The sequence below is a fragment of the Canis aureus genome, chromosome 17, assembly GCF_053574225.1.
Source record: "Canis aureus isolate CA01 chromosome 17, VMU_Caureus_v.1.0, whole genome shotgun sequence".
Lineage (NCBI taxonomy): Eukaryota > Metazoa > Chordata > Mammalia > Carnivora > Canidae > Canis > Canis aureus.
This window is the reverse complement of record NC_135627.1, coordinates 27000826-27025681: the sequence shown is the minus strand read 5'-3', so window position 1 is coordinate 27025681 and position 24856 is coordinate 27000826. Positions and strand designations below refer to the sequence as shown.

At 31.9% G+C, this 24856-nt stretch overlaps 1 long non-coding RNA gene across 9 annotated transcripts in view; it reads right to left on the bottom strand.

The window, feature by feature from the left end:
• LOC144287854 (uncharacterized) overlaps window positions 1-24856 on the bottom strand; it is a 353649-nt gene that overhangs the window by 40508 nt on the left and 288285 nt on the right. For 6 of the 9 annotated variants that reach the window (XR_013355638.1, XR_013355643.1, XR_013355648.1 and 3 more), the window contains one exon: window positions 23642-23704. This is a non-coding gene — a long non-coding RNA (uncharacterized LOC144287854). Of the gene's footprint in view, window positions 1-9417; window positions 9554-23641; window positions 23705-24856 lie in introns of those variants that run through there. The other 3 variants (XR_013355641.1, XR_013355645.1, XR_013355653.1) reach the window with 2 other exon arrangements.

Sequence of the window (24856 nt, the reverse complement as noted above, 5' to 3'; positions counted from 1 at the left end):
AATAACTGAGCAGTGTTAGTTTAAATCTTTCATTTAATATTCCAATGTTTTATGAGTAAATAGTATTAATGTATTGTAAAAAAAACAAAGTATATCCATTACTTATGTGAATGACTATAATAGATGAGCACTGTGTGTTACACTATAATCACAAGAGGAACCAGAACTGTTCCATAGAGGAGTATTAATAGATGGTATTACTTTTTTAAGATTTTATTTATTTATTCATGAGAGACAGAGAGAGAGAGAGAGAGAGGCAGAGACACAGGCAGAGGGAGAAGCAGGATCCATGCAGGGAGCCTGACGTCTCCAGGATCACGCCCTGGGCTGAAGGCGGCGCTAAACCGCTGAGCCACCCGGGCTGCCCAATAGATGGTATTATTAGATGGTATTAAATATAATTTTAATTTCACGGGAGAAAAAAGAATAGAAAAAAAGGAATTGTTAAACTTTAGCTACTTTTTTCACTACAAAAAGGAAATCATTTTAAATGGTTTCAAAGTTAATGGTTCTTAAAATTATTAAGAAGATTTAAATAAATATCTTTGACTATTTTGTCTCATTTATAAGATGATTAGGAAATTAGGATTTCTATATTTATCATTTCTAATGATTCCAAATACAAGTTCTTGTTTCTCACATTTAGTTTTATGACACTTAGAAAATCAAAGTAATCTCTGAAATTCATATAGAAAATATTAAATTAAGACGAATATTGAAAATCAAAAATAAAACTAAAGTCCTGTTAATTAGGGATTTAGAAGACATGAGAATACATGCAAAATTTCAAATCCCATGAATAATAATTTTATGTTCTTATTAATTTTTTTTAAGTCAGAGATTATCACATCAAAACCTATCATTTTTTTCCCTTCAATTGTTATATTTTTGATGTCCTGAATAAATCTGTTTGAACCTCTACTAAGAATTCTTTGTGGATATTGAACAACATAGTAGTGAACTTCCTTTCTTATTCTCCTGAGCTGAATCCACTCTTCTCTTTGTAGATATTCTTATTTTTTCTGTTCCTCCCCTTGTGCATTTTTCCCCCATAGATATGTAAAATATTATATATATCCTATAATATATATATAAGTAATCCTGAAATAATGTATATGTACCATAAATGGAATATAGATCACATTTTATACAATATTATATGTTAGGTATAAATGTAATATATATTATATATAATATGTAATAAATATATATTATATAGATTTTAAGTGATCCTCTTATGATATTGAAATTAAACATATCTATAAGCAATCTAGAAATAAACATGATTGAGTATTGGCCTGGATATAGAATTTAATATCCAACTGAATTATGTTTTCTCAGAAATTTTGAAGTGAATATATCTTCTTGTATTATCCTGTGTTGCTCAAGAGCTGCTTGGTAACATTATGATATTCTTTTGTCTTCTTTAGATAAGTTTAAAATTTTCTCTTATCCTTAGTGTTCTGAACTTCTGTGGTTTGTCTGGTCTGGGTCTTACTGTCTTCCAATTAGTAGTACATGATGAGTTCTGTCCGTGTGTAAGCATGCCCTAAAAGTGTAAATATTTTGTCCTCCTGTGTATCTTTTTCTCCCTTCATTTTGGATACTTTTATTATTTTTTCTTTAGAATTTTGTGTGTCTTTGCTATTCATATTTGTTCTCTATCCTTATACCAGGCTCATTGATTAATAACAATATTATTATTTTTGAACATGTAGCGCCATTATTTTATTAGTTCTTTCCATATGTTTTTATATTAAGTAGATGTTCTCTCATGGTTATCTTATATTCTTAATTCTTTTTGACATCAGTAGAACTGTACATTTAAGCACAAATGCCCATATGTTTATGCATGCACTTTTAATTATCTTTTGTCCATACAACTATATCAGTTTCCTTTAGATCAATATTTCTATTACCTTACTGTAATATCTATCATATTGTAGGTAAGATTATTATTGGTTTACAAGTAATTTCCTAAAATATTTTTTTTCTAAAAATACTTTATTCATGTATTTTTTAAATGAATGAGTATAAGATCACTTTTTTAATATTTCATTAAATACATTGAAAGCAAGAGGAGTAATTTTTATTATAAAATGTCAGTAGTTTACACTAAGTCAACAATAATGATATAATGTGTGGTTTGTAATTGATTTGAAGGGATATAACAACAATGAACAAATATTTGAGTGTTCTGTGACTATAGGGGGCTTTTCAACTGATAGGCTTTACCTTTGATTCATCATACAGGAGGGGGCTTCACTCTGGAAAGTACTAAATACAAGCATTTTGGCAAAAATTGCTCAGGGCCTTGTAGTTTCTTCAGAACAATCAATCTTTTATTCTTATACACCTGCCTATAGAGATTTTGCATGGAGAATGGGGTCACCAGTCGACACAACACCTCTCTAGGAATAGTTTAAATTAATGACTGTCTTTTTTCATCCTGAATCTAACTTCTGCTCTTAGTCATCTCAGCCTCTCAATGTGCTGGATAGAATGACCCCTCTTTTGTCCATATCTTCCTCTATGAATGTTATTAGCTGTTTTCTCTTCCCTTAATCCAGCAGTTACCACTTTTCCAACTTTCTTTACTTCTTCCTCCTTGATAAATTTGATATGCCTTTGGCACATTTTATATCTCTATGTTATTGTGGATATATAAGTCAGAAACATTACTTTCAGTTTATGCCCTTAGAAATTTGTGGACCATAAGAATTTAGGTGAGATTATTTGGCCACAATTGAACTAAATGTACTTATTATTAGAATTTTTCTTATCAAATTTAAATTATTTTCCCAGAAACTGTAGTTTATTTATAAATCTTTTGCTTTGTATCATATTCATAGACTAAAAGACAAACTATAATAATTATCCTCACTTAAAAATATGACAGGCATTTGAAGCATGAATGGTTGAACACATTGATGAGTGGAGTAACATGTTCATCTGAACTCTCTATAGTAAATTTATCATGATGTCAATAAAGGAAATACATTTAAATTACAGGAATTAAATGGCTTTTATTTTGCTACATTTTTCATTCTATTTTTTAATATATAACTAAGATTTTATAATTTATTACTGAATACACATGTGGCCAGCTTGAGATTTCAGTTAGCAAAATAAATAACTTGCATTTGCATGAATCCACAAAAATTCCAAGAAGTACAGGTATATAATTTTTTTTCTGGTGGATATATTAATAGAAATTGAAAATAAATTAACTGATTTATTTTCTATAAGTGAAGTCAAGTGAAGTTGTGTTACTGGAAAACTAAAATGTGTTCAGTGCCTATATTCTAGATATTTCATTAACATTTGCCTCATATTTATATATTTATTTTTTCAAGTTTTTATTTAAATTCCAGTTAGTTAACTCACTGTGTAATATTAAAGCGTAGAATTTAGCAATTCATCACCTACATACAACACCCAGTGCTCATCACATTGAGGAGCCCTCCTCAATCCCCATCATCCATTTAACCTATCCCCCACCTCCCTTCCAGCAACACTCAGTTTGTTCTCTATAATTAAGAGTGTGTTTCCTGATTTGCTTCACTCTCTTTTTTTCCCTCTATTTTCATTTGTTTTATCCACATATGAGTGAAATCATATGGTATTTGTCTTTTTCTGATGGACTTATTTTGTCTATATAATACTCTCTAGCTCCATCTGGTCTTTGCAAATGTCTGGCTGATATTCTAACATTAGATGGCATACAGGTGATACTCAATAATGTCTTAAATAAACTAATGAATTTATAAATCTCTTACAATCTTCCATTTTTAATTCAGATTAGTAAACTAAACTTCAGGGTATGTAAGCAATTTATACCAAAAGGTGTATTACTAGTAAGTGATGGGAGAAAAAAAAATGGAAGCCCAGAACATGTGTTTAGTAGCTGATACTTTATCTCACCTCATGTAGTATTTCACTTTGTCACAAGTTACCAATCTAGAAAATTACAATTAGATTCAAGAGCAAAGATGAGCCTACCACTTTTAATTTATCAGGAATTTAAAATGTGATTTCGGTGGAATCAGAGGCTATGGTGCATTGGATTGCCTACTTCCATTTATCTTGATGTTTAAGGGAATTTTTTTTTCTTACCTGTTTAAACCATTCAGAATGAAGCATCCTGTGGCTTGCCAAACAAAATCTTAATTGGTAAAGATTAGACCCCCAAATTTTCACATAAGTGAAAATACTTATGGAAAAAAAACTATAAAAAGACATCTTAACATATTGGATGTCACAGAAATTATATCATAGCAATGCTTTTACTGAAGGAAATAAATACTAGTGCAGTTTACAGGTGAATAAAAGGTCAACATTTATGAAAGTAGATTCATGGAATAGGATTAGTGAAAATCACTAAAATTAGTTGCTGGAATATTTCTGTAAATAACATCACAGGGTTTTGTAGGGCAAATCAAAATATTTAAGTGCTAATAATTTTATTTAAATATTTTCTAGTCTAGGTTTATCTATTCATTAACCTATGGGAAATTTATTATTATTTTTATTAGAATTCAGTTAAATTCTTAATTTACCAAATAAATGTACAAACAAAAAATCTGCACCTGAACTGAAAACACATAACATACTACACATTTGTATAAGCTTAAATCAATAAGGTATTGAAGACTGACCCCTAAACTTAAAAAATGAATAGCAGAGAGACGTTTAGATTTCCCTGTCCTAAAATGCCCCAATTTTAGTGTGAGCAGATGGAGAAACATGAGAGATAGGAACCATTTCACCAGGGATACTGCTAGCATATTTTAGCTGCTAAAGTTCATGGCTATTTTTGGTGATTCAAGGAAATTTAAAGGTTAAAAAATGATGGTATGTTGGCAGTGTCCTTGCTTGACACAACAGAGCCAGCCTCTCCAAGTGGCAGGACAGAATCTGCATTTTAGAAACATTCTGAAAGGGCCTAGCACAATAATGTCACAACTGGCCCACAGCCCAGCCCAGCGAAGATCCTCTAGACACCCAGTGGGTTGGTGCTTCATCATGCTATTCTCATTCCTCCTCAGGGACCTTTTAAACAATGATCAAAATAACCCAAACCCTCTCTCCTACCCCACTGGCTGCTACTCTGTAGTTTTGCAACAGAAAAAAGTTCTTTGTATATACATACTAAAATATATTTGCAGATGCATTTTTAAGTGAGTTTATGCATTTGAAGTTAACAGATAAAAGCAAACATAACTAGGTTTTTACCAATAAAAGAATGTAATGAGGACCAAATAAATCATAAATATAATAGGATGACTGACAAAAATAGCACTAAATATATCATTTACAAGTATCAGAATGAAATATTTTCACTTAAGGACAAATAATTGTATTCTGAGTAAAACATGATAAAGTGCAAAAAAGAAAACATGGTAAAGTGTATAATATTTCTCAAAATTTAGTATAAAGGCTAATAGTTATTTATAACTATGAATTTCAGTCATATAATAATAATGAAATTATAACATTTTAAGATTATTTTAAAAGGTTGGAAAGAATGTATAAATAACAATAACCCTGTCATATTTTGCTATGTGAATTCATTTTGCTGTGTGACTGATATTTAATGGTGTAGGTGGAGAAGGGAGACTTCATAATGTAATTTTATTGCAATCTAAAATACACTGTTTTTAAAAATCCCCAAAGTTTGCAGTCCAGTTTATAAGGAACTTAGAAGTTGCCACTCCATTCTAACAGCAAGTAAGGAGCTGAATAAACTGAAAAATCAATAACTAGTGTTAGATCTGGAAGAGAAACGAAGTCATAGGGCAAAACACTGCCCCTCAAAGTTAGATAGACAGGTGGACACAGAGAATCAGAACTGCCCAGAGCAGAAATCTCCCTGGGAACCAGTGCACGAGTAGGAACATTTCAACTGCAGTTGACAAATTGCTAGAGGCTCCATGTAGACAAGCCCAAGAGATAAAAACTACAATGGGACTTCATCATGGGTGGCTGAGGGGAGACTTCATGTTTTTATGGGTTTTACTTCAAGTGCCTTACCAGATCCTGCCAGAGAATATCAGAGGAGAAAAACAAAAAACAAATAACAAAAAACAAAACCCTCCAGCATCTGGTAAGGGGAAGAAAAAAAAATAATGTTTTTAAATACATAATTAGGTCATTCTGTTCTTAATAAGGCTTGACCTCAGGAGAAGATATTTTTTCAGAGACTAACCTACCTTTGGGAAGGGAAGTACCCAGAACCATCTCTCTTTAGACATTCTGTTCCATCTAAGCAGGAAAACCTCAGAAGCCCTGGTGGAGATTACAGTTTAGGGGCAAAGGCTCACTAGAAGACAGAGACTAATCATAGGACCTTAGAACACTTTCCATCTCTGCACACATTGCCCCTACATCTCCAAAGACCTGTTTACTGCAGTTCCTATTATGCAGTACTTCATGTCCACCTTGCAACAAAGTTTTAAGGATACTAAAAGGCAAAAACACAGTCTACAGAGACTTAAAAAGCAGCTGAAGCAGAATCAGACATGGCAGGAATACAGGAACTTTAAAAAACCTATGATTAATATATTAAGGGCTTTAATGGAAAAAGTGGACAACATGCAAGAACAGATGACTATTGTAAGTGCAAAAATGCAAATTCTAACGGGGAAAAAAGACAAAAATAAATGCTAGAGATATAAAACTAAGAGACAAGAGGAATGCCTTTGATTGTCTCATTAGTAGACTGGACACAACTGGAGAAAGAATCTGGATCTTAAGAGTATGACAATAGAAACTTCCAAAACTGAAAAGCAAAGAGAAAATACTGAAAAAATAAACAACAAATAGAACCCTCCAAAACTGTGGAACAATTATGATGGCATAACATTCACGTAATAGGAATGCCAGTTGGAGAAGAAAGAAAGAAAAGAACAAAAGCATAGCTGAAGTAATAGTGACTGAGAATTTCCCCAAATGTTAAACACCAAACCACATGCCTATAAAGCTCAGAGAACTCCAGAAATACGAACCCTAAAACATTAACTAGATATATCATACCCGTATTTCATAAAACATTATCAAGTTATTTCATATTCACATTTCATAAAATAGGGTAGGTGGAAAAACACTTGAAAGAAGCCAGACAATGAAAATATCTTAGCTACAGAGAAGGCTTTATTTGTATTTGCCAAATCTTGGAAGCACTAAGATGCTCTTTAGAGGGCAAATGGATAAATAAATTTGCTTGTATCTAGACAAAGATATATTATTCAAAGCTAAAAATAAGTGAGCTATGGAGAAACCTTAGATGCATATTTCTAAGAGAAAGAAACCAATGTGAAAAGGTCATATCCTATTTAATGCCAACTATATGATATTCTGGAAAAGGCAAAACTATGTCAAATATAAAATAATCAGTGGTGGCCAGAGATTGAAGAGAGGAAGGGAGGAATATAGGCAGAGCATAGAGGATTTTTAGGGCAGTAAAAATATTCTGTATGATATCACAATGTCATTATACATTTGTTAAAACTCATAGAATATGAAGCACCAAATGTGAACCCTCAGGTAAACTATAGCTTTTGGGGGACAATGCTGTTCCAACTTTGGTTCAGTTGTTACAAGTATACCATTATGATGTGAAAGGTCAATAGTGGAGGTGTTGTGTGAGGAGGACAGGAAGTATATGAGAATTCTCTGTACCCTCCACTCCATTTTGCTGTGAAATTAAAACTGTTTACTAAAATAGTATTAATTAAAAGAAGCACCATCTTACCATATAGCTTTATTGAATCGTAGTAATATTTAAGGTACTGCTTCAATATGATCATACACAAAGCAAACTCCACTTTGGAAGCTTCTAGTCATTGTCCATAAGACTACATCTTTCCCATTATCAAGGGAGGTCTATCAGATGCTTGAGTGCTTTCATTTCTGAGTCTAGTATAGATTTTATAATTAATACGAATAAAAATATTACCACTATGACAAATAAGCCACCAAATACTCAAAGCATACTTACCTTTAGTTAGATTTAGGACAATATTATAACTATGCATGATCTCCCTTTTTTTTAATGTAATAAAAAAAATGTATGTTTTTAGTAATTTATCAAGACATTCTTCCAGAATGCTGAAATTCATTCTTTATCATGTTTATAGATATGCAAGTAATTTATATAAAGCTCAAGTATATTGAAGTTATACACAGTATTTCCAAAAGTTTATGTTCACATAATTAACCAATCTTTCTGAAGAGTTGCTTAGTAAGATATTTTATCATCATTCCATCTGTAAACTTCACAATTGTCCTACCTTTTCTGCCCTCCCCACAGCTGGAATATACCTTTGAGCCTTTTATTTTATATATATATATTTGCCTTTTTCAAATCAAGAATATTTCTTTGATTCCATTTGCAAAAACAAAACAAAACAAAAAACCTGCATTTCCTGATAATGTTCAGGGGGGAGTTGTTATTTGAAAATCCACATAAACACACTATTATATGTCTAAATGTGAAGAAAGCATTTTTTTCCTAATTCTAATATTCATTCATCATAGCACCAAAAGAATTAAATTCTGGTTCTTTTGAATTCTAACACTTTTGGGTTGACTTTGAGTTGCTTTTCAATCAGTGTCACATAAACCACTAAGCAGTAAAAATGAAATAAAAGATACCTTTAAAGGTAAGGGGGGAAAACGGAAAATACAAAATACGTTCACTAGTTTTATTCCTTTCTGGTTGAGGTAATAGTAATAGTTTGTTCACTTCATATATAATGCATACAAATGCTAGGAGACTACAGTTAATAGGAAATCTACATTAGACCTGACCTGCATGCTCAAAGAAGTTGGATTTTTCCTTCTGAGTACTAATTTTAGTCAAAAGAGGAAAAGAAGTTCAGTTTTTTTTTTCTTTGAGCTTCATGCATAGTGATAGAATCCTATCTTTAAAATGTCAGTGGTAAAAAAAAAATAAAAAATAAAATAAAATGTCAGTGGTAATATCTAAATGACAAAAATTAATGAATTGTTCTACCATGATTCTTAGCCACATTATGCAAAAATTAGAGTAATACATTGAAAAGCAAGGTAATAAATTGAATAGCAAAGCACTATTACTGAAATGCATAGATGTACCATAACCAAACTTTAATTTTTCCTTTGAAGATTTGTGTACTGAAAAAGCAGGGTCAGCTTATTACCTAACATTTAAATGCATTTACTGATACTTTCTTCAAAAGCTGGGAGCTCTCTCACATACTATGAGAATTACAAAATAGTTTAATATCACACGTTACATAACAACATTGTTAACACATAAATTTAAAATAACAGAAAAGGAAATTTCTCACTGAAAAGAAAACACATTACAAAGAACATATATAAAGGTAGATAAATAAGAAATGAGGATTTAATGAAAGAATATTATCCTTAGTTGAAACCTAAATACATGGCTTTTGAACCTACTTCTGCCCCACCAATATGTCGAAAGAGACAATGTTTTTATAACTTACAAAAAATTCCATTTGCATCCTTGTAAATTGAGGGCTGAAGTTCAGTGTTTCTTCCACACCTAAAATTTTAAAAATCCAACTATATTTTCTTCTATTTTATGGAAATAGAAACTTGCAGGTTAATATGAAGACATACAAATCTTTTAGACTTGGATCTGGAAACTTGGTGATTTATTTAATATTAAAATATTAAAATATTTTCATTTTTTACTAAACTTGAATGTTTGTGAGGAGGGTGTTACAAAATAGAAGTTGTTATTGTCAACTTACTAGTAACTGCATTTGCAATATAACATGATTTAAGGAATTATGTTGTCCATAGCAACTAAAATTTCATTACAATTTAATGAAAACCCACTGGTATGTTCTTTTATTATTTCAAGTATTAAGAGTTAGATATTTTTTACCATGAGATACTTAGTAACTCATTTAACCAAATTTTTATGCATTATAAATTGCTGTATTTTTATTTAAAAGAATTCTCAATGTAAACTCTAATTTTACTTATGGATAAAGAAAAAAGTTAGAAAATGAATGAAACTCGGGTCATATAAATAGAGATATAGTCCTAAAATATTTTACTGAAATCTAGCCAAAATGAAAATAAAAAATATTATGTTGAGCCCTGATTCATTATATTTCTTTGATATTCTAGCCAGAGTGCATATCTGGAAGTAACTCATGACATGACTAGTGATTATTATTTACTATTTATTGTTAAATAGATTTATGTACTATGCATATCACCCATATTTATTTCTTTTTAGTATATATGTATATATTTAGAAAGATAGATTTCTTTTTCATTATAGATCTTATTTAATTTGAAAATACAGGCACACATAGTAGAATATATTTAATCGAGTGCATTAGGCAGGCTAAAGGCTAAGCTACTAAGACAAGTAGATCATCAAAAAACTAACTTAAATATAAGTTTATTTTCACTCAGTAAAATACTAGAACAAAATTTTCAGCTTTGAGGGGATGATGGTGGTGCTGCTGTCCTCAAAACCAAACTCCCAAATTTGCTCTAATTTTCACCATTTCCTAGACAGTATGAAAGAAAAATGTAGAATCAAGAACAACTGGCTTTATCTGTAAGGAGATGACCCCGAAGTAATCCACACCATTACTATTTACATTTCATTGCCCAAAGTTAATTACTTGGCTTCACTGAACTGTTAGAGGATGAAAAATTATTATCTTTAGCTGGATGTTAACGTGTACACATAAAATTTGGCACCTAAAAATAGGAGGTGAAAGGATGTGGGGAACACTCATACTTCCTATTACTTTTTGCTTCACTAGCCTTTCAGATATTCAGATATCTGATATTTAAGTATTTCAGATATTTAAGTATTCTTTTCCCTCATGAAGAACAGAACCTATCCTATCACTAATCTTATTATATTATTAGACTCATCTTTATTGATACCTGGGTTATGTACAGTTTACCAGGTTTGATGTTGCAGTTTTTTTTTTCTTTTTTTAAAACCTTTTTCCACCAGACAGAAAACTTAAGATGCACACAAGAACCAGGGCAAGTGGATTAAGAGGAACTCACATATATTGCTGATGACATGAAAGTGACACAACACCGTGAGCCATTTGGTATTAAGAAAAACAGTCATGTGCGTATTCGATGACTTGGCGATTTTTACTGCTAGGTGTATTTCTTTAAAAAAAAAAGGTCAATGCATTTGCACCAAGGTAAGTTAGTTTGATATTCATATCAAACTTATTTTGATTAAGAAGGAAAAAGGAAGCTATCTACATAGTTGAGATTCACTGATATGGCTGTTTCTTTTAAGTTGTAATTTGTTCAGAGTGGTTACGATTCTATTTTGATTGTTTAGTTTTTATGCACCACTTATTATTAACTATTTTGAACATTTTCCCAGGAACTGCCCATCAATAGAACAAAGAAGAAATAAATCATGTGTATCCTTATAAAATAGTAAAAGAAATCACTGAAAACAAATGTACCATGACTACATATGTCCACTTAGATAGGTCATCAATATGTCATTTTGGGCCAAATAAGTGAAATGTACTGACCAGAGCACACAGTTTTACATGAATTACATAGAGTTCAAGCCAAGAAAATGATATATATATTATTGCAACAGACAAATGTTTAAATTGTAAAGAAAATCAAAGGGATGGTTAATATAAAAATCGCAACTCTAGTTAGAGGATTTCCAAAGTACTATTTATGTTCAAATTGTCAAGCTGGGCAGCGTGGCCATCAGTATTCATCTTAATATAACTTTTTATGTTATACATATATTCTAACTATAATATTTGTGTATGATACATTTTGTGTAATAGTCTTGAAAGTGAGATTTCTTGATAAAAACAGATTATCTCTCAACAGCTTTATTACATTTTGAGTTATCTTTATATAGATTAAAAATGTGGTTGTTTCTTATTACATCTTATGTGTAGATCCTGGTGGTTATCAAGGGATTGCTCTGCTCCTTTGTAAATATCTGACATACTCAACACAAAATCCAAGGAGACTGTGCTGTTAGAATGGACTGCACTACCTCTACCCTCTGCTCCCTGTTTGGACCTCTCTTCACCCACTGCTGTGATTGCCACAGAGTGAAGAAGGGGGACTATTATGGAGAGACACAGGGTGATTGCTTTCTCATCTTAATTCCCTTCCTGTCAGTCCTGTTTCTGCTGATTTAAAGAGAGAAGGACTTGGGATCAGAGCAAAGGTGAGAACATTGACCATGTCTAAATTAGAAATTAAATTTAAAATTATTGCCAAAGCCATAAAATGTAACTGTACTGGAAGTTGTGACTGAAGGAGTCTGTGTGTCTGATTGAGTAAGAATGAGAGGTTTTCAAAAAGTGAAAAGAATACAGGGGATAGATGAAGGGCAATATGTCCTGACTATTTGCTTCATAAAATATCTGAGAAGAAAACTAGAAAAAAGTAAGTTGTAGTATTGCTTATAAATATTCTGAATTTAAAGTCTTTTACCAAGATTCCCAGACCCCTTGGAAATATGATTCCCTCCAGAGAACACAATGTGCCACCACAGTATTTTTCTTTGTAAATGTGCATTAGTGATACAAATATAACTCTAGATAAAATGATCCTTCACCCCCCCAAAAAAAACAAAAATGATCCTTCCCTGCTAAAAATAAGGTCCCTTGTTTCTTCCTCCTCCTCTTTTCATTATTACTATCACTCTTATTATTAGTAGTATTAGACAGTTCTGCTTAACTTTAATACAAAGCAAATTTGGAACTCTAAAAAATCAGTCTTTAATGATGATCAGCTCTAATAATGTATACTGAATCACCCATTGTATAAAACTATACGTATTAAATATGTTAAAGGAGGGCCTTTTTTCTTTAGCATTGATGAAAGTGATTTGTCTTCCTCATGAATCATAACACTGAATTTTTTTTATTTGGAAATTTCTAGTGCATAAGACTATAAACCTGCCTGATCTTAATGGTTTTTGTTTGTTTTATTATATATGTAAGGGCTCAGATGTTTGTACAGAAAAAAATGCACAGCCATGCACACATCAGCTCACAACTTCTTTGATAACTATTTTAGAAAATATTTTATTTTATATTCACTTTTGAAATATAAAGACAATATTAAATATATGAAAATAATTTATTAAAGTTCTATGTTCAATGTTTGGTAGACAGAATAGTAAAGACACCAGAGAAAAAGTATACTCGACATAAGTAAAAAAAAAAAATACTATCTAAATTTTATCAAGACGTGGACACTTTCCTTTATACCTCTGGTTAAGTTTCCCCCCCCCCCTAGTTTTTGCTTAGGAAGAATTAGATATGATTATCAGAATCATACTGTAGTTTATTAAAAGCCTAGTGCATATATTATTTTCATGAACTTGTCTTTATACCGCATAAAAGACCTTTTCTTCAAACGTCTAAATGTTTACCTAAGCCACAAATGTGACCCTTTTTTCTCACTTCTGTTTTCCATTTCTCACATATAATTAATCATTAGGGGCAATTGATTTTATCATCAAAATCTGTTTACCGTTCTCCATCTTCTTCCTACAATGTAGTCCAGGTGATTATCTTCTACTTCTCAATTACCATTAGGCCTTTCAAACTAGTCTCTCTCTATCCTTGGCCCCTCTGAATAATTCTAATCAATTATCAGTAATATCATTTATAGATATTCATCCTATCACATATATTTCTCTGCTTAATCGCTTCCCATAGGTTTCATATTATCCTCCAGGTTATGTAGAAACTCCTTGATATGGCACACTGGTTAACTCTGCCTGTTTCCCTCAAGTAGCATCACTCACCATATGTCTTTTATATGGTCTGTGCTCCTTTTCCCCATTGCCTTCTCTTTGATCTGCTTGACTCCTGCTTCTTCACATACCAGCTTTGGTGCTACCTCTTCCAAAGAGCCTCCTCTAAATTATTAGGGCACTAACTATCCCTGCTAGACATTAACGTGCTAACTAGGCCCAGTGTTATGATAACATACAATATACAAAAATGCAATTATTTATTTGATTAGGTTTTCTCTAATTAAATATTAGGTATTTGGGAGTAAGAATTGTAGGCTTCATCTACATGTCCTTGGAAGCTAGAGCAGTGTATGAGTGATTAATGTAAGCTACTGGTTAAATTGAGTTGATGTAAATTAAAATTTAACTTAATAATGGCCATTGAATTTCATTTCTGTGAAAGAATCTTCCAATATTTAAACTGAAGAATATATGGACATTGAAGGAAGGTAGTGGAAGAAAGTATTTTAGAAAGAAAAAAAAACATAAGAAAAATTACAAACCTACTTAGTATATCTAAGTATCTGGAGTAAGCTTAGAATGTCTGGAATAGGGCACCTGAATGGCTCAGTTGGGGTCTGCCTTCGGCTCAGGTCATGATCCTGAGGTCCTAGGATTGAGCCCCACATGGGGCTCCTTGCTCAGCTGGGAGCAAGCTTCTCCCACTCCCTCTGTCTGCCATGTGCACTCTCTCTCTCTCTCTCCCTCTCTCTCTCTCTCTCAAATAAATAAATAAAATATTTTTAAAAAAACAACAAAAAGAATGGCTGGAACAGAAAAAGTGAATGGTGTAGAACCTTGAAAAAGTTGCATATTGTTTTTTAGAAACCAAAATTTAATATATAGAAGAGGGATAAGTGAAAGGTAACATTGAGTAGGTAAGCAGAATCCAGACAATAATGTTGGGGACTCATTTTAAGCTAAATCAAAGAATTCTGTATTCTATTTTTGAGGAAGATACAGAGGTTTTAAACAATGTTCATACAATGCCAGCAGCCCTGTGGAAGATTTGGAGAATTATGAGTTGTGGCATGAAGAGTAGAACTCCCAAGCCATTTATAAATGCCTCCTGAACTGCACGATGGAAGTCATTACTCCTGAAAGTATTTCTTCACCATAGAAATGTTACTTTTTAAAAAGCTTTATCAAGATTAACAACAAAGATAAAAACTAAAATAGATTATCACCATAGTTTTTCAGATGGTTTTGACACAATTTGTTTACCTTAGTTATTTGTAATACTAAAAATAATTTGACAATTATAGATCACTTACTTTCGTATGGAAAATATCCTATTTTTCCTGAGCTAGCATAGAACTCTGAATTAGTGTGCAATCCATATTTGTTGATAATCATGTTAGAAAAGTTTCAAAATTTTGTTAACTTTGATTTGCTTTCTAATGATTTTTATTTCATAATTGTTTTTCTTGCTATATAAGGGAAAATAAACCAAAGAAAAGTTTTGAAATCTATTTCTCTGACTCATAAACTCCCCCCACTGGTTTCTAGTAATGACTTAAGGTCACAAGGATAATTTACATATTGCTGGGAGATATAGAACACTTATCTAAAGGCTAAATTGTATTACCTAACATTTTACAAAAGTTTGATAATTATCCATGTTGAATTTATGTGAGGTCTATAGATCTTTATGCTGCCATTTTATAAATGAGTAACCTGGAGCTTTCTTCCATGACATTCCAAAGGCCACACATGTCAGTGGAATGGAGCCAAGAGGGAATGTTAGACAGTTTTGATGACAATCAAAATGCATAGAGCAATGTCCCCTAACTGAATCCATTAGCAACATTTTCTCATATCTAATTAATTAAATCTCATCTAAAAAGTGAAACTTTAAAAAAAAAGTGAAACTTTTGTAAAAGCATTTTTCCTTATGTTGAGTGGACAGATTTTTCATTTAAGTTCGCTGTCCATACGACAAATTGTCCAATAGCATCTTGAATAGTATTATATATGTATAGGTCAAACATAACATTAAAGGAAAAATAGCACTATGATACCTGAGAGCTTACTAAGCTGTGTGCTCAGCACTAAGTACACATAGCAGGTAAGGAGGAGGTGGTATATGTTCAATTAGCCATCTATTTAACAGTGGAATAAATAATCCATTCTTGATTATTTGAAGGGCAGTGAAGACTTGTACCTTTCTTGTTAAGGTGGTTAATTATACTTTGGATTTGTTCTTAAGGTAAAAGTATATCCTATCTTTTGAAGTTATAGCATAGAGGTAATTGCTGCATGTGATTGTGTCCTCAGTAAATATTTGTTGAGTAAATTAATAGAAAAAGAACTAATTTAGGACTAGATTATAAATAAATTATAAATAGCGACATTTTAATCTCTGCTTGCCCTTACCAACCAAAAATAAGGCAGAACAAAACAAAATAACACAAGGTTTTAATTCAGTTTACCTAAGCTATAGCAATATTACCAACAACTTTCACAAATTTGTAAAAAATTTTAAATAAACATGATGAAATCAAACTGGCTAATTTGATAAAACTGTACATTTGGAGTTTAATCACATTAATTTGGAAGCATTGATTCCTAAGATAAACAACTAAATTATATAAAGTCAAAATGAAAAATTTAATTAGGCATAGTCTTAGAAAAGAAGCTAAAGAATAAAAGTAAGTTCTCTTTCCATGTAGCAGTTCTGTATCAATTATCTCATCTAACTACCTAAACAATGCTGAAAGAAGAATATTATTACCCATTTTGCAAAGGAAGAGACCTCAGGTGAAAGCTTTGAAATGAGTCTCTTAATATCACATGCTTTCTCTTCTACATTACATGGTCTTCAAGCCAGCCTCACTAAATGCATGTTGATCTCTCCAAAACTTCATGGTTCATTTTCGTTGTAGATTTTTAAATAGCAAATCCTTTATTCTAGAACAATCATTTCCTATGTCCCCCATCTCTATTCACTTAGTCAATATTTAGTTTTTAAGTCCCTATTCTGTGCTAGAAACTGTAATTCTCCCTCACCAGGAATGTCATAGCTATTATTTATTTATTTATTTATTTATTTATTTATTTATTTATGATAGTCACAGAGAGAGAGAGAGAGAGAGAGAGGCAGAGACACAGGCAGAGGGAGAAGCAGGCTCCATGCACCGGGAGCCTAACGTGGGATTCGATCCCGGGTCTCCAGGATCGCGCCCTGGGCCAAAGGCAGGTGCCAAACCTCTGCGCCACCCAGGGATCCCAGTTTAGTTATTTTTTAAATTCAAAAGATTCCCTGATGTTCCAAATATAATACCCTTTCTATACCATGGATTGCCAAAATACAGACTGCAACATCCAGCCAGCTGCCTATTTGCACAATCCTTGAGCTAAAAATATTTCTTTTAAATTTTTATTTTATTTTTAAAAAGATTTTATTTATTTATTCATGAGAAACACACAGAGAGAGGCAGAGACGTAGGCAGAGACATAGGCAGAGATATAGGCAGAGGGTGAAGCAGGTTCCATGCAGGGAGCCCAATGCAGGACTCGATCCCAGGACCACAGGATCACACTCTGAGCCAAAGGCAGGTGCTCAACCGCTGAGCTACCCAGGCATCCCTCTTTTAAATTTTTAAAAGGGTGAAGAAGTCCAAAGAAGAATAATTCTTTTTATGCAAAGTTAACATTTTATGAAATTCAAATTAAAGTGTCAATATTTACTGAAACACAACCACATTAACCATTTATTAATAAACTTTCAATAAACTTTGGACTATTCCTGGCTGCTCATAAATAGTCATCAAGGACATGTCTAATTCCCTGACACCAGGGTATCACTTTCACCTCAAGAAGCAATGAAGAAGAGCGTCTCCTGTCTATCATCTCCCTCTGACTTTCTCCTATAAGAACAATGTGATTTCATTTAATTCCACCATGATGATAATTCAGAATAAACTTTCCATTTTATGTTCCTTAATTTAATCTCGTATGCGTATGCATTAATCATATTTGCCATATAAGGTAACATTTACAGGATCCAGGAATTAGGATGTGACTGCCTTTGGGGCGCCATTATCCAGCCTACCACAATATTAAATATACTATATTTCACAGTAATCAATGAATTATTCTACTACTTTGCATTGAAACAATGTGAATCAATATGGGAAAAAGTGTTTTGATACTCTGTGAACTAGCAAATGAATCAGACTACTTTTAAAGAATTATAATTGATTATTCATTAATGTCTAGAGATAGCCTATGACTTTCTTATTCTGGTTACAAAATCAACTAAAAAATCTTTATCAAAACCCTATTATCCCTGTAACCTCCATTGTCATTGAATAAAATGAATTGACTTAATCATCATTACAAAACACACTGCATCTAAAATAGAGTGAATATAGAAAGGCAAAGGGGTTATTTTTAAATGTTAGTATTATATATTAAGGAGCATGAAACTGATATATGATATTAACTCTTTGAAATAAGACTCAATTTATCCTCTTCATATAAGAAACGGAGCCACCTCTCCATTCTGTTCTTGTTTTCAACAGACTCAAAAACTTTGCCTATTGCCTTCTTTCTAGTACTTCTTTTGTTATTTTGAGATTGTCACCTAAGATAAAATGCCTGTTTTCAGATTTGAAAATCCATGCACCCAACCCAAAAGAATTGTTTCATTGTATACACTTTTTATATTGACATTATTAATTTTTGTTCATTTCTGGGCTGATGGTGCTTATTGTCCAGATTTTGTTGACAGCAACAAAAGAGAAATACAAATACCCCACAGTTCGGGCAGTCACATAACCCTCCTCTATTGCTCCAAGTTGCTGCAAGAGTTGCAGTCTCTGGGTGCCTCATTGTCCCTAAGGCTGAAGCCTCTCAGGTAACTTTCTTCTGAGAATAACTTTCATCTTTTAGGAGAGTGGTGACCTGGTTCTGCAGGTTGAAGGAAAGTATCCGAGGATATAAATGCTCCATATACATATTTTCAATCCATCTTCCTGATTTTCATCCTACATTTAATTATCACCTTTCTTGGTGATGGTGGTTCCAAATCTTGAGACCTTAAGAGACTCCGGGAGAAGTCATTTTTTTCGCCAACGTTATAGCCCACTGTAAGTACTTAGTTTATAGTTTACCTCTAGTAAGCAAGTGGTCCTACCCTCTCCATCCATATTTTTCTTCAAAATTTATTGAATTATTTGGAGGAAATGTGAGTCTATTATCCTATTCTCTTTGTCGTGACCAGTTTATTTCTTTACCTTTTTACCATTAACTAACTGGTGCTTCCAGGGGAAAAGACTCATTCCACTGTATTTAACCTGAAATTTAACTAGTACTTTTTATTTTCTTGTTGCAAATATTGTATTTGGTTTTTAATTGGTTTCCATGTCACATTCAGGTATTTTGGGGGAAAAGTTATTACTCTACACTCAGGCAAAGCCAAGAGGGATATAAAATAAAGGTTAGAGAAATTTCAAGGAATTCAAACACAAGTACAGCTGACCTTCAAATAAACTGTAAGTCATCACATTAATATAGTAGTGAGATGATGCATCAAGTAGCCAGGGGGATTCATGGACCTTTGAATCACTCTTGCAGTTTTTCAGTTATGGGCAACCACACATTATTATGTGAGGCAAATTATGTGTTTGGGTGTGGGTGTGAGTATGTATGTGAGTTTACCTGTTTTGATAAGGAGATAAGAGATGGGTTTCAGATACACCCGAGTTTAATCAGATTGTCTTTTTCATGTAATTGTTTTGAATGATTGAAGGACTACACACTATCAACTTCTGTGATCACTTGACCTTGTAGTGTCGCCAGAACTGTATTTAGAGTTAGATTATTAAGGACAAGAATATGTGCCACTTTTTAATTCTATTTTAATTTAATAAATTTTCTTTAATAATATAAACTATTAAAATTGAAGGGTATGGCAGAAATCTGTGTGCACATGGGAAACGTGTTTTACAGAGGAAAATACCACTTTTATGAACATTACTAAAGTTTTAGAAGAGATTGTTTTCAGAAACATAACTAGCTGAATAAATCTATTTCATACCTAGAATATGAAGTTCTAAGTAAAAAAGAGGGAAAATGTCATCTTCTGTTAAGAAAATCTCTTAATTAATTGTAAATATTCCATAAAATAAATTTAACCACCTAGAAATAATCTTATTACATTTAGTATCATATTTTGCATTAAAAACAGCAACCTTATAGTATTAAAAATAGACACCTTTATAAGTTATGTTTTTAATCTTATATTTTGTGTGTTATAGCTTTTTAATTGTTTGGTTTTTTTTAAGATTTGTATTCATTTACTTTGGAGAGAGCAAGAGAGAACATGCAATGGAAACAGGCAGCGGGAGAAGGAGAGAGAATGCCAAGTAAACATCCCACTGAGCATAGCTCATCCTGCTGCTCCATCTCAGACCCTGAGATCATGACCTGAGCTGAAATCAAGAGTTGGACACTTAACTGAATGAGCCACCCAGGTGCATGCCAAATTTTAGCAGCAAAAATTTAAATTTTACTGTTAAATAATATATAATTCAAATCCATATCTATTGGTACAAAATTTGCAACAAAATATATTTTAAAATATAAGGATAAATCAACTTTAAGGGAAATAGATAATCCAAAATAATAAGGTTATATTTTTCTCTTATAAATCATTGGGAATTATACACTTCTAGAAAAGAAAGCCACTTCCAAAATGTCATAGACATGTATTTACCTCCTGGCTTCCAGTGTAACAAAATGAATCTATTTCCATTTGTTCTGTGACAGGATGAAAATAGTCAACCAACCATGGAGAACATGTTTTGGAAGAATTTGATTCGTGGGCTCTTTCACATTGATAATGAGCATGAGGTTTTATTCAGTTTTATCTCAGCTTTATTTGGAAACCAATACCCAAAACATGTATGTTGTGATTGGAATACTAAATTATGTATTGTCATTTAGATTTGTAATAGTCTAACAAGTTGTTTTACAGATGCACAAAAGACTAAAATGTCATATCTTTTTTTTTAAGATTTATAAGCTGTTAAATTACTACACTATGAATTATTTACAGTAGTAATTTGATTAAGTTGCAGTATAGATAAAACATGTTAATATGAGGTTGATTTTGGCATAATTCATTTTAGCCTTAATTATTTTGTTGCTACCTATCGTTATAATGCACATTTCTCATCTTCCCAAATTAATCAAGAATAATGAAGTCACTGCTTATGAAAACATTGTATATAAATAACTTCAATTACTTGAGAAGAAATTTATTACTAGGGAACACAAAGTACCATGTGAAAATTTGCAGAATGTGAACAACTGAAATTGTCATTAAAACTATTTGCATGTATCACACACAAATTTACATAGAAGAAACAATCTGTTATAATCTTTCTAGGGCATAAAAAACATTACATTTTGTGATATCTTATATTTGATATATTTAATATGAACTCTTAGAATGCAATTCTATTTTAGTTTTCAAGCTATGAATAGTTTTACAATTATTTATTAATAGTTATGTTTTGTAAGTCTATATGTGGGGGGTGGGAGGGAGAGAGAGAGAAAAGAGAGCATAAGATTTTATTAAAATGCATATCACTCTGCATGTTCTTATTTCATTTTAAGCCAAATCTGAAAAGCCACATAGGCCCCATGACTTGTGTTTTTTTTTTTTTTAAGTTCAAAATTATCTTTATAAACTGGGGAGAAACTATTCCAACTATCTACCCTCTGCCATCTTTCTTCATTTTAGTTACTGATAAAGAATCCAAGACAAAGGAGCAATGTGGCAGGAAAGGATAAGATACATAATAAGACAGATGCCTCAAATAATTAAATCATTAGTAGCTCTGAACAAGAAAAATTATTAAAATGGTGCAAGTGAATATTACTGGTCTAAATGAAATCCTTCATTTCAAACCTTCAGAGAAATTGGCAATAGGGAGTAGGAATGGGTTCCTATGAGTGGGGATTTCCCATAATGTCATTGCAGGTAAGTCTCTTTCATAAAAGCAAACGTAAAAGTAATGCCAAACAGTGTTTGTTTTTAGGTATTGATTTTTCATAAGAAATAGAATTTCTTAAATTATTAGCAGAAAAAATAGAATTAAAGGAAAATGCAAATAACACCTGTTAATGATACAAAACCAACAAAGAAATACATGATAGATAGATGATAGATAGATAGATAAATGTACATTTGCAGAAATCCAAAAGTAAACTTTAGCACAGGTATTTCTAAATTCAAAAGATAAACTAGATGACAAAACAAAGATAATGACCTAAATATAATTAACTCTATATAGAAGTTTTGTATCCTAAAACAATAAATATTTTCAAGCAGTCAGAAAATATATGTGAAAGCTACTAAATATTAAGCCATTATAAAAATAACTATGAGCTTCAAAACCAAAATATTAAATACTACATTCTCATAAAAGAGGACACTAAATAGCAGAAATAAAAAACAAAATTTTGAATAAAATAGACTTGATTATTTGGAAACTAATAGATGTAGATATATTTGAATATATATTTCTTATACACTCATGAATAGATGATATATTTCTTCATCATTTTAGGATAAGATGAAATCAATACTTCTTTGATATCCACTAAAATGAGGACTAAACACTGAAATTGTAACCTTAAAACTTAAAATTATAACCTTAAAACTAGGTTATAAAAAGCAAGATTACATTTTATAGTTAATGACAAATTTGCTTCAGAACATTTTGGAGGTGCTGGTGATGGACTTAACTCTAACAGTACCCATCTTTAAAACTGGAACAAATATGTCACGCAAATATTTTTTAGGCATAGGAAAACAAGTAGTGTTTTCTGAAAGTTGATGGGAGGGAGACAAATAAGGAAAGCCTTACCCTCATTCTAGCTTTCAACATTAATGTACTCAGAACTGTTGCTAAGGAGGGCAGAGATGGAGGTAGTTTTTTTCTGAGCTGAGGACACAACAAATGGAGTTCAGTTTTCAAAAACAGTTGAAATTTGCAAAATATATTATTGGAAAATAGCAGGCTATCCCAAAATCTGGCCCCAAAAGTCTTCATGATGATTTCCTATATGTTTTTGACCAAGAATTGGTCTGGGCAGATAAAGATGAGAAGTTTATGGTCTTGAAGAGCGTAACCACTATCATGTTTAAAGCAAAATGGAGCATTGTTTCAACATGTTGGAGTTCTGTGTGTCTTGAGTAGAAACATCACTGAGCACCTTAGGCATTCATTCGTGACTCCAGAAATCCTATATTTTAATAGTAAGGGCCATGCTCTAAAGTCAGGAAATACCATAACACTAATGGGAAATTCTGAACAGACCCAATCTAATCAATTAGAGCTAAGCAAGAAGATAGTGTCTGCTTTTATCATGCTGGGCACACCAATCATCCTCTATTCAGTTCAATATGGATTAAACCATCACCATAGAAACCAGCAGGAAGATATGTTGAAAGGAAGACATAATGTAAGCAACACATGGTAAAAATGTAGATACTATCAAATGACCTATATTTCAGCTGAGGGCACACTTTTTTGGTCCTCTTTTCCAAAAAACTCTAATCAGAAAAGTATATTAATTTTAAAATGATTCAAAAACAGGATATTTGGCCTTATTTAAGCTTCAAAACAGTTCAGTTTCATAGATTTGATTCTAACAATAGACTGCCACACTTAATAATATAATTGAACCAGTTGAATACATTTTGATTTCTACGTTTCTAATATGACAATAAGTTATTCAGATTTATTTATTTAATCAGTCATGCATTATTCTGAATTATAGATAGGTTCTAAAGTATTAAATTATAATAAGAAATCTCACCTTGCAAGCAGAACTTGAAAATTACTATGATCGAGGTCTTTTGGAGTCAGGAATATTAAAAACCTGGAGATATAATCAGGGATTACACATAAGCTACTGGATATTGGAAATTGAAGTGGTTAAAATTCTCTGCTAGTCACAGACTAAAATTTGGTTTCACTACTCTCCATCATTAAATGTTTCTATTGAAAAGCTATCATATATGAAACCTTAATAGTATAAAAATGATTATTAAAACACTGAACCAGGGCAGCCCAGGTGGCTCAGCCGATTAGAGCCGCCTTCAGCCCAGGGCCTGATCCTGGAGAACCAGGATTGAGTCCCACGTCAGGCTTCCTGCGTGGAACCTGCTTCTCCCTCTGCCTGTGTCTCTGCCTCTCTCTCTCTCTCTGTATCTCTCATGAATAAATAAATAAAATCTTTAAAAAATAAATAAAATATAAAACATTGAACCAGAAAATTAAAATAATATATTTAAATTGATGATATAAAAATATCTAAGTCTAGTATTTTAATAAGTATTTTGGAATTAAATTGAAAGCGTTTCTAAAGATTTTTTTTATTCATGTATAATTAACATACAGTGTTATATTAGCTACAATGTACAACAATGATTCAACAATTCTATACATTGCTCAGGGCTGGATATGATGGGTGTACTTTTAATCCTCTGCCTATTTCACCTGTTCCTCCACTCATCTCCCTCCCATTGGCAACCACCAGTTTGGTCCCTGTGTTTAAGAATCTTTAAGAGTTGTAAGAGTTTTTTCTTTATCTCTTTTTTTTCTTCATTTGTTCATTTGGTTTGTTTCTTAAATTCACATAAGAGTGAAATCATATGGCATTTGTCTTTCTCTGATTGACTTATTTCACTTAGCATTTTACCTTAATGTTCATGTTTTAGCTTATATAGTTTAGAATATACAATAATTATATTATATAATTATTCTCTATCTTCAAGAGAATAAAGTTTAGTCTCAAAGGACAAAAATTAAGAGAAATGTAAAAGTTTATACAGAAAAAGGATTAAGTTAAATTTTGTTTGTCAAATAGATTTCATAAATTAAAGTTTATACCAAAGACTGTAGTAAGAGATGAAGAGGAACACTATATCATACTTAAAGGATCTATCCAACAAGAGGACCTAACAATCATGAATATTTATGCCCCTAATGTGGGAGCTGCCAAGTATATCAATCAATTAATAACCAAAGT